The following is a 13,153-nucleotide window of genomic DNA, read 5'->3' on the forward strand; positions in this document are numbered from 1 at the left end:
TATTACAGCTTGACAAAGGGAACACACGGCTTGACACCTGTTGTCCGCATTTCTGGTGAAATACCTCCACACCGAAGAGCTGATTTTTTTGGTATTTTCACCTGGCATGTCAACGGCCATATTCCTCCCACGGACAACAGGTGTCTCCCCGGGTGCCTGACTTAAACAAACCACCTCACCATCAGAATCCTCCTGGTCAATTTCCTCCCCAGCGCCAGCAACACCCATATCCTCCTCATCCTGGTGTACTTCAACACTGACATCTTCAATCTGACTATCAGGAACTGGACTGCGGGTGCTCCTTCCAGCACTTGCAGGGGGCGTGCAAATGGTGGAAGGCGCATGCTCTTCACGTCCAGTGTTGGGAAGGTCAGGCATCGCAACCGACACAATTGGACTCTCCTTGTGGATTTGGGATTTCAAAGAACGCACAGTTCTTTGCGGTGCTTTTGCCAGCTTGAGTCTTTTCAGTTTTCTAGCGAGAGGCTGAGTGCTTCCATCCTCATGTGAAGCTGAACCACTAGCCATGAACATAGGCCAGGGCCTCAGCCGTTCCTTGCCACTCCGTGTGGTAAATGGCATATTGGCAAGTTTACGCTTCTCCTCCGACAATTTTATTTTAGGTTTTGGAGTCCTTTTTTTACTGATATTTGGTGTTTTGGTTTTGACATGCTCTGTACTATGCCATTGGGCATCGGCCTTGGCAGACGACGTTGCTGGCATTTCATCGTCTCGGCCATGACTAGTGGCAGCAGCTTCAGCACGAGGTGGAAGTGGATCTTGATCTTTCCCTAATTTTGGAACCTCAACATTTTTGTTCTCCATATTTTAATAGGCACAACTAAAAGGCACTAAAAGGCACCTCAGGTAAACAATGGAGATATATATATTATCAATATAGACTGGTTGATAAAGAGATAGTATACTCGTAACTAGTATGTATGTATAAAGAAAGAAAAAAAAACCACGGTTAGGTGGTATATACAATTATGGACGGGCTGCCGAGTGCCGACACAGAGGTAGCCACAGCCGTGAACTACCGCACTGTACTGTGTCTGCTGCTAATATATAGACTGGTTGATAAAGAGATAGTATACTCGTAACTAGTATGTATGTATAAAGAAAGAAAAAAAAACCACGGTTAGGTGGTATATACAATTATGGACGGGCTGCCGAGTGCCGACACAGAGGTAGCCACAGCCGTGAACTACCGCACTGTACTGTGTCTGCTGCTAATATATAGACTGGTTGATAAAGAGATAGTATACTCGTAACTAGTATGTATGTATAAAGAAAGAAAAAAAAACCACGGTTAGGTGGTATATACAATTATGGACGGGCTGCCGAGTGCCGACACAGAGGTAGCCACAGCCGTGAACTACCGCACTGTACTGTGTCTGCTGCTAATATATAGACTGGTTGATAAAGAGATAGTATACTCGTAACTAGTATGTATGTATAAAGAAAGAAAAAAAAACCACGGTTAGGTGGTATATACAATTATGGACGGGCTGCCGAGTGCCGACACAGAGGTAGCCACAGCCGTGAACTACCGCACTGTACTGTGTCTGCTGCTAATATATAGACTGGTTGATAAAGAGATAGTATACTCGTAACTAGTATGTATGTATAAAGAAAGAAAAAAAAACCACGGTTAGGTGGTATATACAATTATGGACGGGCTGCCGAGTGCCGACACAGAGGTAGCCACAGCCGTGAACTACCGCACTGTACTGTGTCTGCTGCTAATATATAGACTGGTTGATAAAGAGATAGTATACTCGTAACTAGTATGTATGTATAAAGAAAGAAAAAAAAACCACGGTTAGGTGGTATATACAATTATGGACGGGCTGCCGAGTGCCGACACAGAGGTAGCCACAGCCGTGAACTACCGCACTGTACTGTGTCTGCTGCTAATATATAGACTGGTTGATAAAGAGATAGTATACTCGTAACTAGTATGTATGTATAAAGAAAGAAAAAAAAACCACGGTTAGGTGGTATATACAATTATGGACGGGCTGCCGAGTGCCGACACAGAGGTAGCCACAGCCGTGAACTACCGCACTGTACTGTGTCTGCTGCTAATATATAGACTGGTTGATAAAGAGATAGTATACTCGTAACTAGTATGTATGTATAAAGAAAGAAAAAAAAACCACGGTTAGGTGGTATATACAATTATGGACGGGCTGCCGAGTGCCGACACAGAGGTAGCCACAGCCGTGAACTACCGCACTGTACTGTGTCTGCTGCTAATATATAGACTGGTTGATAAAGAGATAGTATACTCGTAACTAGTATGTATGTATAAAGAAAGAAAAAAAAACCACGGTTAGGTGGTATATACAATTATGGACGGGCTGCCGAGTGCCGACACAGAGGTAGCCACAGCCGTGAACTACCGCACTGTACTGTGTCTGCTGCTAATATAGACTGGTTGATAAAGAGATAGTATACTACTAATATTATATACTGGTGGTCAGGTCACTGGTCACTAGTCACACTGGCAGTGGCACTCCTGCAGCAAAAGTGTGCACTGTTTAATTTTAATATAATATTATGTACTCCTGGCTCCTGCTATAACCTATAACTGGCACTGCAGTAGTGCTCCCCAGTCTCCCCCACAATTATAAGCTGTGTGAGCTGAGCAGTCAGACAGATATATAATATATATAGATGATGCAGCACACTGGCCTGAGCCTGAGCAGTGCACACAGATATGGTATGTGACTGACTGAGTCACTGTGTGTATCGCTTTTTTCAGGCAGAGAACGGATATATTAAATAAACTGCACTGTGTGTCTGGTGGTCACTCACTATATAATATATTATGTACTCCTGGCTCCTGCTATAACCTATAACTGGCACTGCAGTAGTGCTCCCCAGTCTCCCCCACAATTATAAGCTGTGTGAGCTGAGCAGTCAGACAGATATATATAATATTATATATAGATAATAGATGATGCAGCACACTGGCCTGAGCCTGAGCAGTGCACACAGATATGGTATGTGACTGAGTCACTGTGTGCTGTGTATCGCTTTTTTCAGGCAGAGAACGGATTATATTATGTACTCCTGGCTCCTGCTATAACCTATAACTGGCACTGCAGTAGTGCTCCCCAGTCTCCCCCACAATTATAAGCTGTGTGAGCTGAGCAGTCAGACAGATATATATAATATTATATATAGATAATAGATGATGCAGCACACTGGCCTGAGCCTGAGCAGTGCACACAGATATGGTATGTGACTGAGTCACTGTGTGCTGTGTATCGCTTTTTTCAGGCAGAGAACGGATTATAAATAAAAGTGGTGGTCACTGGTCACTATCAGCAAAACTCTGCACTGTACACTACTGAGTACTCCTAATGCTCCCCAAAATTAGTAAATCAAGTGTCTCTCTAATCTATTCTAATTCTAAACGGAGAGGACGCCAGCCACGTCCTCTCCCTATCAATCTCAATGCACGTGTGAAAATGGCGGCGACGCGCGGCTCCTTATATAGAATCCGAGTCTCGCGATAGAATCCGAGCCTCGCGAGAATCCGACAGCGTCATGATGACGTTCGGGCGCGCTCGGGTTAACCGAGCAAGGCGGGAAGATCCGAGTCGCTCGGACCCGTGAAAAAAAACATGAAGTTCTGGCGGGTTCGGATTCAGAGAAACCGAACCCGCTCATCTCTACCTTATACTACACCATTATTGACTGCCATATAATACAAACAGCATTAATCTTCTAATTACTTCCCTCAGTTTTATATATTTTTTAAATCCTAATTAACCCTATTAAATCATTAACCCCTTACCTTCTTATTCTTAGTATTATTTGCCATAAACTATACCCAACCACCCCTAACCCTTCATACCCTAACTTACATGTTGAATATTTCTTCTGTTGAATCTGTACCTCTCATATAGCAGTGACATAGCGGTATCCAGGAAGCAGGAGGCAGCTGTCTGTCAGGCACGTCCTGCTTAGGCTGTTACTTTCTGTAAGGTTGAGGCAATGCCATGTACATACAGACAAGAGCCATGTAGACTGGAGATCAGTGGCAAACGCAGGATTTCTAGAGGGGGGATTCCAAATGCAATTCACAATCTCCCACTCTGCGGAACATCGAATACAATATTAACACTATATATGGTTTATAGTATAGGCTGTATCAAACATATTTACTATAAATAAGATAATGTAAGTGGTCAGGAAATGGTTAAACATACCATAATAAATAAATAAATACAAAATAAATAAATACACAGACATAATAGAACCAGTACTGTACTTTCTAAGCACACATTCTCCCACCTCATGGTAAGGCTCCTGTCTCATTTCCTGGTAGCTACTCTCTGGTCCAGTGCACTGATTAAGGCCTCATAAGCAGAAGAAGCTTCTACCCCTGGGCATGTGCAGCAGTTTAAACTGCATGATGTGGTGGCAGCTCTAGTAATTATTATATACCATTGCAATTGTCATAATTTGAGCCACTTGCCAAGAGGAGGGGGGTTTGCAGGCAACTAGACCCCCCCCCCTGCGTTTGCCTATGGAGATCATTCAAGTGCGGTTGCACCTGCAATCATCGGTGCAAAGTACCAATTTTAGTTACTTTGCACATGTGCAGGACCCATTCTGCACATATGCAAATGGTTCCTGCAACATCGCAAGCAACTTGGCATCAGACTGTCATTGATTGACAGTCTAATGCCATTTCGGGTGCATAGACGGCCTCCGTTTGTGAAAACAGAGGCGTGTTTCTGCCATTTTGGAGGAGGGAATGGGTCAGGAATCTTGTCCTTGGACGGAAATTTCTTGGCCTCTGTGACGAGCAGCTTGTGTGGCACCATGGGTGCCGTAAGCTTCCCGATGGTGAGGTGCCTGATCTGATGCTGTGTCCTAGGATGCAGGTCAGATCACTACTGTAGCAGGAGGCTATTGCTCATAATAGACGCCTCCTGCTACATCACCATACAGCGCTATCACTGCTGCTTCCTGTCTTACTGCAAGACTGTGTCTGATAAGCAAGCATAGAAAGCTGCTTGGCCACTCTAATGTGTTTAAAACATCCACAATGGCTAATGGACAGATTACTTTGTTTACCTCTTAAGGGCCCCACACACTTGCCGATAACGATGATAGATATGAACGATATTGTTATGATTCCCGTACTCCAGACCAGAGGAGATCTTATGGCAGAGGTCTGAGTACTGGAAAGATATACTGGTTGTGGGAGCAGGAGAGCCTAGTAACCCCTGGCGCCCTAACTCCATTGTCTCGCCCGTGTTATCAGAAATCCCCTGCGAGACTATGGTTGCTTGAGCCCATGGCAGCCGCGTTCGAAGGGCGGATTATGTCTGCCCAACCCCGATGCCCCCTCAGGTCTTAATGGGAGACAAAGGGAAATCCGAGACAGGGTGATAACAAGGGGCCCTCTGACTAAGCAACCAGGCCAGGGGTTACAAGCTAACTAACTAAACCAAAAAGTATGTGCGGACTAGCCGCCAGGGAAAAGGACAACCAAAGATCCACTGATCCGTAACTCCTATCCAGCACCGCTGGATACCAGAGTGGATCAGGGGGAGCGGAATCCTCCGCAAAAGCTCCAGAACACAAAGATACAAAATAATAAACAGTAAGCGGTCAAGCCGCAACACACGGCTACGCCGCGACTCACGAACACCACAGGATGTTAAAGGTGCTCGGTCAGACTCCAGGAACAGATGACAATTTCCGAGTACAGGATCACTGAGGACAGGAACAACCGGATTGAGCAGGACTGGAAACTCTCTGTAACCAACACAGGCAAACAGGAAGCTATCACCGGCGTCTGTGAGAAGTCCAAAGGGTGCTTATAACTGTGAGCTCCCCAATCAGGAGCCAGACTGGGTAATCACAAGTAATGCCGTGCAGCTTGCATGCTGCACGGCCAGCACACCATTATACAATTAGAAAAGACCCAGCAACGGGGAACGCGGCCCGAACGTGGCGTCCCCGTTGCTAGGGTCTGAGCGGCTCCGTGCGCCCGGCGTCTAGCGTTGCCAGGGAGCCGGCGGCTGTACGCGCACGGCGTCCCTGGTTGCTAGGCGCCGGGCCGCACCGACGAGCGGACCCCGGCGCCTAACAGTACCCCCCCCTTGAGGAGGGGTCAAGGAACCCCTAAAGCCCGGTTTCCGAGGAAATTCTCGAAAAAATGCCCTCTTGAGCCTCGGGGCATGGAGATCCTTGTCCAGGACCCAAGACCTTTCTTCTGGACCATAACCTCTCCAATGCACCAAAAAATAAAGCCGACCCCGGGACAACTTGGAATCGAGAACCTTCTCCACCAAGAACTCCTGCTGACCCTGTACAACAATTGGTGATCTCCCCTGAGATATCTTACGAGGAAATCTACTGGACGAAACATATGGTTTCAGCAATGAGCAATGGAAAGTATTTCCGATCCGTAAAGTTTTTGGTAAACGTAACCGGAAGGCAACTGGATTGACTTTTTTGATAATGTGAAATGGTCCAATAAATTTAGGACCCAATCTGGCTGAGGTTTGTCGAAGTTTAATGTTGCGAGTCGACAACCACACCCTATCTCCTACTTTAAAAGTGCACGGCCGCCGGAGCCTGTCAGAAAATCTCTTTTCCTGAAATGCCGCTTTTCTGAGAGCCAGGTGCACTTTTCTCCAAATGAGCCTAAGATGAGAGGTCAAGGTCAGTGAGGAGACAGAGGAATGTTGAAAAAAGGAATTAGCTCTGGGGTGAAAACCAAAAACTGCAAAAAATGGAGACACATTGGTGGAGGAATGACAGGCATTATTGTAAGCGAACTCCGCCAATGGAAGAAACTCAGACCAGTCATTTTGGAGTTTGGCCGAGTACAACCGCAAATATTGTTTTAGTGATTGATTAACTCGCTCAGTCTGCCCGTTGGATTGGGGATGGTAGCCTGACGTTAAAGATAATTTCATCTTCAATGAGACACAAAAAGATTTCCAAAACTGTGCAATGAATTGTGGACCCCGATCGGAAACAATATCAGTGGGTAACCCATGGAGTCTGAAAACATGGCGGAGGAACAAGACTGCCAATCCCTGGGCAGATGGCAATCGGGGAAGAGCAATGAAATGGGCCATTTTACTAAAACGGTCCACTACCACCCATATGACTCGGCATCCGGCTGACAGAGGGAGGTCCACCACAAAATCCATGGAGATATGAGACCATGGCCTAAGAGGAACATTCAAGGGCATAAGCTGACCGATAGGCAAAGAACGGGGAACTTTATGCTGTGCACAGACCTGACACGAAAAAACAAACTCCTTAATGTCTTTGGAAAGACCAGGCCACCATACTGAGCGGGAGACTAATTCCAAAGTCTTAGCGATTCCCGGATGCCCGGCAACTTTGCTATCATGAAACTCCGTCAAAACAGTTGCTCTCAAAAACTCAGGGACAAAAAGACGACCAGCAGGAGTATTTCCAGGAGCCTGATGTTGAAGCAGCTTTAACTGGGTAAATAAATCCTGTGTGAGGCCTGCCCGAATGACTGAAGACGGAAGTATGGGAGTAACAGGACTGTTGTCTTGAACTGGAAGAAAACTGCGTGACAGGGCATCTGCCTTGGTATTCTTGGAACCTGGCCTGAAGGTGATAATGAATTTGAAACGAGTAAAAAATAAAGCCCAACGAGCCTGCCGGGCATTCAGTCGTTTAGCTGATTCAATGTATTGAAGATTTTTGTGATCAGTCAAAACTGAAATGATATGAGTCGCTCCCTCAAGCCAATGCCTCCACTCCTCGAAAGCCCATTTAATAGCCAGCAATTCCCGGTTACCAACATCGTAGTTGGACTCAGCAGAAGAGAATTTTCTGGACATAAAGGCACAAGGGTGTAATTCAAGGGAATCCGGATCCTTCTGAGATAGGATAGCCCCTACTCCAACCTCTGAGGCATCAACCTCAACAATGAAAGGCAATTCTGGGTTGGGGTGTCTGAGGACAGGGGCTGAGACAAAGGCCTGTTTCAAGGCCTGAAAAGATAGCTCGGCTTCACGTGACCAATTGGTAGGATCCGCTCCCTTCTTAGTCAGTGCCACAATGGGAGCAACTAGGTCAGAGAAAGAGTGAATAAATCTTCTATAGTAGTTTGCAAACCCTAAAAAGCGCTGAATTGCTTTTAAGTTGGTGGGTTGCGCCCAACTAAGGATGGCTTGGAGCTTCTTTGGTTCCATACGGAATCCCCAAGGGGAAATAATGTATCCTAAAAAGGATACCTCCGTGACATGAAATTCACACTTCTCCAGCTTGGCATATAGGTGATTTTCACGTAATTTTTTTAGAACCTGACGCACCTGGGTAACATGTTGTTCTACAGAGTCAGAATAAATCAAAATATCGTCCAAGTAGACTACAACGAATTTTCCAAGAAATTCACGGAGCACATCGTTAATGAGATCCTGGAAAACTGCCGGAGCGTTAGACAGGCCGAATGGCATAACCAGATACTCATAGTGGCCTGACTGAGTACTGAATGCCGTTTTCCACTCATCCCCTGACTTGATTCTGATGAGGTTATATGCTCCTCTCAGGTCAATCTTAGAAAAAATCACAGCCGAACGTAGCTGATCAAAGAGGACAGAGATCAGTGGCAGAGGGTAAGTATTTTTTACTGAGATTTTATTCAAGGCTCTAAAGTCAATGCAGGGTCTGAGTGAACCATCCTTCTTCTCTACGAAGAAGAAGCCTGCACTTAAAGGGGACTTAGATGGCCTGATAAATCCTTTCCCTAGGCTTTCTTTAACATACTCATTCATGGCCACAGTTTCAGGTCCGGACAATGCATATAACCTTCCCTTAGGCAAAGTGGCACCAGGAATTAGCTCAATAGCACAATCATAAGGCCTATGGGGAGGCAGAATATCCGCATTGCCCTTGGAAAAAACATCACCAAAATCCTGGTATTCCACAGGAATGGGTGCGGGAATGGCAGCAGCTATTTTGATGGGAAGCGTAATACATTCCTTATTACAGATGGTACCCCATTGTGAGATCTCCCCCGACTGCCAATCAATGATGGGATTATGAAAGGCCAGCCAAGGGTGACCCAGAACCACTGGAACTGCTGGGCAATGGGTGAGGAAAAACTCAATTTTTTCAGAATGCAGAGCTCCTACCGAGAGTAGAACAGGAGGTGTACAGAGAGAAATAACCCCATTGGACAAGGGACTCCCATCTAAACCATGCATGGTGATACACCTACCCAAGGCTAACTGAGGAATACCTAAGGTCTTGGCCCATGTCAAATCCATAAAGTTCCCTGCAGCTCCACTGTCCACAAAAACAGAGACCGAGGAACAGAGGCTGCCAAAGGAAACTTTAGCTGGGACTAACAGTGAATTATTTGAGGAGATAAGCTGCAGACCAAAGTGAACCCCCTCACAATTCACTTGGTCGAGACGTTTCCCGACTTGTTCGGACAACTACGGGCAAAATGTCCCTTACCTCCACAGTATAAACAAAGACCAGAATTTTGCCTTCTGGTTCTTTCTTCAGAAGACAGTTTGGAGAGACCTATCTGCATAGGCTCCTCTATGTCCACAGGGATGGAAAAAACACAAGGAGTTGACCCAACAGATGCTCCTTTTTCAGCCCTCCGCTCTCTGAGCCGACGATCAATCTTAATAGAGAGCTCCATGAGTTTATCGAGAGTCTCAGGAGCGGGATACTGAAGGAGACTGTCTTTTATAGACTCAGATAAGCCGAGGCGAAACTGACTGCGCAGGGCTGGGTCATTCCATCCACAGTCGTTCGACCAACGGCGAAACTCCGTACAATAAATCTCTGCGGGATTCCTACCCTGTCTGAGAGCACGCAACTGACTCTCGGCGGATGCCTCTCTATCAGGGTCGTCATACAATAGCCCTAAAGACTTTAGAAAGGCGTCTACAGAAAATAAAGCCGGATCGTCTGTCTTTAAACCAAAAGCCCAGGTCTGAGGATCCCCCTGAAGCAGAGAAATAATAATTCCAACCCGCTGAGCCTCCGTACCTGAGGAGACTGGTCTCAAACGAAAATAAAGTTTACAAGACTCTTTAAAATTAAAAAACTGTTTTCTATCCCCAGAAAAACGGTCAGGCAGATGCATTTTTGGTTCAGGAATGACCCTCGGGGAAGTCCGTAACAGATCTTCCTGTGACCTCACCCGAAGAGACAGATCCTGAACCATCTGAGTAAGCTCTTGAATCTGGCTAACTAGAAGCTGGCCAGGATTTGGCCCGACACCGGTGGGATTCATGAGGCCGACAAATCTCCCAACTGAACAAGGGAAAAAATTAACTCCTGTTTAATTTTAAATTTAGTCTGGCCGGTGATAATGTTATGATTCCCGTACTCCAGACCAGAGGAGATCTTATGGCAGAGGTCTGAGTACTGGAAAGATATACTGGTTGTGGGAGCAGGAGAGCCTAGTAACCCCTGGCGCCCTAACTCCGTTGTCTCGCCCGTGTTATCAGAAATCCCCTGCGAGACTATGGTTGCTTGAGCCCATGGCAGCCGCGTTCGAAGGGCGGATTATGTCTGCCCAACCCCGATGCCCCCTCAGGTCTTAATGGGAGACAAAGGGAAATCCGAGACAGGGTGATAACAAGGGGCCCTCTGACTAAGCAACCAGGCCAGGGGTTACAAGCTAACTAACTAAACCAAAAAGTATGTGCGGACTAGCCGCCAGGGAAAAGGACAACCAAAGATCCACTGATCCGTAACTCCTATCCAGCACCGCTGGATACCAGAGTGGATCAGGGGGAGCGGAATCCTCCGCAAAAGCTCCAGAACACAAAGATACAAAATAATAAACAGTAAGCGGTCAAGCCGCAACACACGGCTACGCCGCGACTCACGAACACCACAGGATGTTAAAGGTGCTCGGTCAGACTCCAGGAACAGATGACAATTTCCGAGTACAGGATCACTGAGGACAGGAACAACCGGATTGAGCAGGACTGGAAACTCTCTGTAACCAACACAGGCAAACAGGAAGCTATCACCGGCGTCTGTGAGAAGTCCAAAGGGTGCTTATAACTGTGAGCTCCCCAATCAGGAGCCAGACTGGGTAATCACAAGTAATGCCGTGCAGCTTGCATGCTGCACGGCCAGCACACCATTATACAATTAGAAAAGACCCAGCAACGGGGAACGCGGCCCGAACGTGGCGTCCCCGTTGCTAGGGTCTGAGCGGCTCCGTGCGCCCGGCGTCTAGCGTTGCCAGGGAGCCGGCGGCTGTACGCGCACGGCGTCCCTGGTTGCTAGGCGCCGGGCCGCACCGACGAGCGGACCCCGGCGCCTAACAGATATTGTTCAAAAATGAACAATAAATCGTTCATATCGGTCAGTGTGTATGCATCAACGATGCGCAGCCCCGCGATCGTTCATCATTGATCTATCCTTGTTTATACTTGCAAGTCAATTTGGATGATAAACATGTATGAACTCTCATATCGTCCAAATCAGCCATCGATATCATCCACTGTGTAGCAAAGATCATTGGTGAAAAGATCGACCAATGATAATATTGTTGATCGATAACATCGCTAAAATTGCCCAGTGTGTAGGTCCCCTTAGTTAAAACATAGTAACATAGTATCTAAGGTTGAAAAAAGACAATTGTCCATCGAGTTCAACCTATTTGTGGTCTCCTATGCACGATTATTTTGTATAAAATTTTGACTGAAGTTGTTGACTGCCGTTACGTTTTACCCCTCTTTTTTATAATAACCATAGTGCGTGACTATGACCCGTAACCCTGGATATCCTTATCCATTAGGAATTTATCTAACCCATTCTAAAAGGTGTTGACTGAGTCGGCCATTACAACTCCCTCAGGCAGGGAATTCCAAACATGTATCGTCCTTACTGTAAAAAAGCCTTTACGCCGTATTGTGCGGAATCTCCTCTCCTCTAACCTGAGCGAGTGTCCACGAGTTCTCTGTGTTGATCTAACCAAAAACAGGTCCTGCGCAAGATCTGTATATTGTCCCCTTATATATTTGTAAATGTTGATCATGTCCCCTCTTAATCTCCTCTTTTCCAGTGTAAACATGCCTAGTCTTGCAAGCCTTTCCTCGTATTCCAGCGTCTCCATACCCTTAATTAGTTTGGTCGCCCGCCTCTGAACCTTTTCAAGCTCCAGGATATCCTTTTTGTAGTATGGTGCCCAGAATTGTACACAGTATTCAAGGTGTGGCCTCACAAGTGATTTATATAACGGGAGTATAATACTCTCGTCCCTAGCATCAATTCCCCGTTTTATGCATGCTTATATCTTATTAGCCTTCTTTGCTGCAGTCCTACTTTGGGTACTACTGCTTAGTTTGCTATCTATGAGGACACCTAAGTCCTTTTCCAGTACAGAATCCCCTAATTTTACCCCATTTAGTAGGTAGGTGTTATTTTTGTTCTTGTTACCACAGTGCATTACCTTACACTTGTCTGTATGGAAGCACATTCTCCATTTCGCTGCCCAAGCTTCTAATTTAACTAAGTTGTTCTGAAGCGACTCAGCATTCCCCTCCGCATTTATAACTTTACACAATTTGGTATCATCTGCAAAAATTGACACCATGCTCTCTAGACCTACTGTTAGGTCGTTAATGAAAATATTGAACAATAGCAGTCCTAATACTGAGCCTTGCGGCACACCACTTAGCACTTCAGTCCAATTTGAAAAAGATCCATTAACCACAATGCGCTGCTCCCTATTATCTAACCAGTTTTTGATCCAAGTGCATATTGTGCTTCCTAGCCCTGTTTCTTGTAGCTTGTAGATAAGTCTCATGTGTGGTACAGTGTCGAATGCTCTGTCAAAATCTAAAAAGATTACATCCACCTCTTTACCCTGATCTAGGTTTGCTCTTACTGTTTCATAAAAGCCAAGTAAGTTGGTTTGACATGATCTGTCCTTCATAAACCCATGTTGATTCCTTTTAATAGAATAAGAAAATATACAGCGCTAAAAAAACTGGATATGGAAAAACAATCACAATTTATTATAAAAATTGTTGCAACAAATAAATTTATATATATATATAAAATAATTTTTCATATGAAAAAATGTGTCAAACAGGGCAGGCACAGCAAGTTTGTTTGGTAAGTTACCACACGAGGAAGCCGG

General features: G+C 45.7%; 2 long non-coding RNA genes across 2 annotated transcripts in view; one reads left to right on the top strand and one right to left on the bottom strand.

Moving 5' to 3' along the window:
- LOC134933105 (uncharacterized) overlaps positions 1 to 13,153 on the bottom strand; it is a 155,881-nt gene that overhangs the window by 103,709 nt on the left and 39,019 nt on the right. The gene's annotated exons all lie outside the window — the stretch shown is intronic.
- Positions 1 to 13,153, top strand: part of LOC134933107 (uncharacterized) — a 168,600-nt gene that overhangs the window by 40,991 nt on the left and 114,456 nt on the right. The window lies entirely within an intron of this gene.

This window comes from Pseudophryne corroboree, chromosome 6 (assembly GCF_028390025.1).
Source record: "Pseudophryne corroboree isolate aPseCor3 chromosome 6, aPseCor3.hap2, whole genome shotgun sequence".
Taxonomy (NCBI): domain Eukaryota; kingdom Metazoa; phylum Chordata; class Amphibia; order Anura; family Myobatrachidae; genus Pseudophryne; species Pseudophryne corroboree.